Raw genomic sequence first — 3,756 nt, forward strand, 5'->3', positions numbered from 1 at the left:
ATTAGAAAAATTTCACGAAAATGCATAACAATTTTCTGATTCTTTAAACCCGGTAAAAAGAACATATATGAAATTACCTTATCGTGAAAAAGTATATACCCTTTCCAAATATAAACATTTCCACGTATAAAATAAATAAAATATCTAAAAACTTTTACCTCTAAATTATCTATTATATTTTAAATGTCACCAACGAATTCATACCGCAAACATTACAAATACTTAGTGTCAAATATTTAAATTATTTCCATGCATGTTTACTTCAGCTAAAACGTATACCAAATTCCTACAAACATAAAATTCACAAAATAACTTTCATTTAATTAAAATATCACTAAACCATGTGCACGTCGACTTATTTTTACTTAAAAAAACATTCCAGAATTGCACAAAAATGGCATCGCGCACACTTATCACTATATCCATGTACACTGCTTTTTTCTCATAAATTAGAAAAATTTCACGAAAATGCATGAAAATACTCAACGTATACTACTCAAATATATTCCAAAATACTACAACCATATAACTCACAAAATCACGATCATTAAATTAAAGTATAATTAAATTAAAAAACACTACTTAAAATATAAATAAGCACATACATTAAATTAATAAAAATTAGATTACAATCCTAATTACTTTAAACTAAATCATTGCTAATAACAATTTTCAAATAATACCATTTTAATTTATTTATTCCTTACATTTAGAACAATGCATAAAAATAATATCCTCAAATGATTAAAAATACTAACTTACCTAATCTTCTTCAGAATCTTCATTACGTCGCTGCAGTACTACTGCTAATTTCTAAATCCTAAATCCAGTAGTCAACTAGATGTCTATTCACCAAGTAATAAGAAATTAATAAAATTTCACCTATACTCAAACTACTTTCAGCAAACTAAGTACCCTTCCTTACACTCCTTTTCACAAAATGTCCATTTTCACCATATTTCTTGCACCGCCATTTAAACTTGTAATATCCTTCCTTTCACACAATCTCAACTTATTATTATTATCAGATAAATGCATTAAAAATTTAGAATTCACTTTACAAAGCGCCATGCAATCCAAAAATTAATCAACACTATTTCACACAACACACAATGAAGCTTTTCCAAATTAACCCTCTTTTCTGATTAAACAACTGTAATTCGTCCATTAATGTCACATAACATATCTCATTCTCACATTATTACCAAAGTCCTAGGTAGTAATCTTTATCGCCTCCAAAATGTCGCCAAACTTCCAGTTACCATATTCTAAAGATCAGCCGATGTTACTTTAATTGCTGAAGGAAGAATGAGCGATTCTCCAATTGTATAATGTTTTAAATTTTTTGCAATTAAATATGAAACTTTTAAGATGCCTGTAAATCTTCTCAGGAAGTGTTGTATATTTTTTCAAAAATACATTTTAATTTTTCATGCTCTTAGCTCATTCCTTAAAAAAATTCTTCAGATATATTTACGTAATCTTTGTTTAGTTTCTGAGATACTTTCCGTTTCACTGGCGCAAATCTCGCCAAGCAGACTTTGTTGTCGACAACATACAATATACACATAAAAATTTTAACAAACGTTAGTTCTAAGAATTTTTTATTTTGAAGGCATAAACATTTTAATACCTTTTAAAATTTTGTAAAAAAGCCAATAAATTTGTGAAAAAACATTAAGAATTTACTATGTTTTCATGTTTCAACATCCTGATTTGTCGGTTCGCATCACGTGATCTCATCTCACGTAAACTATGCTACAAAAATCTAATTCTCTCAGTAATTCTCTACATTAATGACAAGTTAAATTTTAATTTGGAATGCAAGAATTATTTCAATTCGTATGAATAGTTTATTCAGGAATTATGTAAAACCACAGTGCTTTACTTCACTAGTCCATTCTCATTAGAATTGATGAATTTGACCCGTGATTTTGTCTTTTCTATATTTTCGCCTTCGGATGAGCGGTGTGATTGCATTCTAATTGACTTAATTACCATGAATGGTCTTAGAGCATAAAATTTAACTATCTTGTACAAATTCTATGTAATTGTATGCCAGTACAGTAAATCTGATAAGAAATGGCTGCGACTTGTTTTGAAAATGAGGCGTAAAAGGTTGCCAGTGAAGGTATTCTGTTTGGCATCAGTTGTACCATTGTTGGCAACTTTATTGTTTGCACCGGCAAAACGGAAAAGTACCGTTTCTAAATGTGTTTTTAATTTCGCAGGTTTCATACTTTCCATGTGCGAAGTTTTCACTGCATTTAACACACAATGGATATTCATTTTCCATTAATAATGCAAAATGTAAAGCAATATAAAATAAATTCTTCTTGATATTTACTCAATTTTTTTTAGAAGTAGAAAGAGAGCCATTGGATTCATTATTGTTTGCATTTCATTAATAGTTTTTCTCTAAAATGTAAAACAGTATAAAATAAACTCTTCTTGATATTTACTCAATTTTTTTTAGAAGTAGAAAGAGAGCCATTGGATTCATTATTTTTTGCATTTCATTAATAGTTTTTGTTGGTCCATCCAGCCCATTTCTCTTGTAAACATTGGGTATCTATTTTGGGCCATTTAACCATCTTGAACAAAATTGCAGCTAAAACAAAATTGTTTTTATTATCCTTTGAGACACTACTGAATTTTCCAATACTTAGGAAATGTTATGTGCTTACTTGACAACAAATTTTATTAGAATTAAGGAACATAGTTTATAAATGATGCGTATTGCAATTACATGCAAGACACTACTAACATAGTCGAAAAAAACTACATCTTAGCTACGCGTATGCAATTGCATTAAAATTCGATTCAACCTGTTTGGAAATCATCAAGCATAACACACAAATCAAGTGGAAACCAATAAAATCAAAATTTAAATATGGAAATGTTAAAAAACATCCAAAATTCTCTTCAAATTCTGTATACTTTTTATTGTCAAATAAACATCTTTGGATTTGGTGACCCCCCACAAATTTGTTCATGACTCCCAGGTTTAAATTTTGTAAAAAAAAAATACAAGTTATCAATTGCATTTTGAAAAAAAAAAAAAAAAAAAAAAAAAATGATTTCGGGCTTGTCTTCAACAGAGCATGCAATGGAGTATTTTCAAAATTACGGGAAAGTACGACTTATGTAAAAATTGATAAACATTGGCTGTCCAATGTGAAAAGTGAATTACGGTTTAATATGTTATGTTCATAGCTTGTGTATTTGTTTATCTAACTGAATACAGAATGATCCGTTTCTTCAAGGTTCTGCTGGAATAACTGCTAGAAAATCTATCCCATTTCAGATGAACAGAAAGCAAGTGTTTTATTCTTATTAAAAAATTGCAGTAATTTTATTCCGTATTTACATGAATTAGGTTGGTGCAATCAATTTTATTCCGTATTTACATGAATGACGTATCGCACAATGCTGTGTAGGCTGGTGACCTAGCGATGATGACTCGAAATGCATCTCTGCATTCAGGCATACACTCCTTACAAGAATATAACCATACACTGGAGTCCTAACTTCAGCAGGTACATTTTGTTGTGCTATGCCATCTCTGTGGGTCCTAAATTCTAAAAACTTCTCCTAAATTCCAAAAATTTTGCTACTTGATATTTTTGTAAATTCCAAAATTTTGCACACCTGCCATAACCGCACTGGCTGTAGCCTCAGTTATCTAAAGTTCTAGCAAAATCAAATGTAACGTTATTTCAGACAACTTTCTTAAACTGTAGATCGCAACCCCCA

The 3,756-nt window shown here is 29.7% G+C and overlaps 1 long non-coding RNA gene across 1 annotated transcript in view; it reads left to right on the top strand.

The window, feature by feature from the left end:
* The first annotated feature begins 732 nt into the window (after positions 1-732).
* Positions 733-3,756, top strand: part of LOC146995319 (uncharacterized) — a 17,557-nt gene continuing 14,533 nt past the window's right edge. Inside the window, exon 1 of the long non-coding RNA XR_015042945.1 lies at positions 733-3,756. This exon is cut by the window's right edge and continues 2,302 nt beyond it. This is a non-coding gene — a long non-coding RNA (uncharacterized LOC146995319).

The sequence above is a fragment of the Stegodyphus dumicola genome, chromosome 9 (genome assembly GCF_044657685.1).
Source record: "Stegodyphus dumicola isolate Sdum_Otavi_A_Nest chromosome 9, ASM4465768v1".
NCBI classification, from domain to species: domain Eukaryota; kingdom Metazoa; phylum Arthropoda; class Arachnida; order Araneae; family Eresidae; genus Stegodyphus; species Stegodyphus dumicola.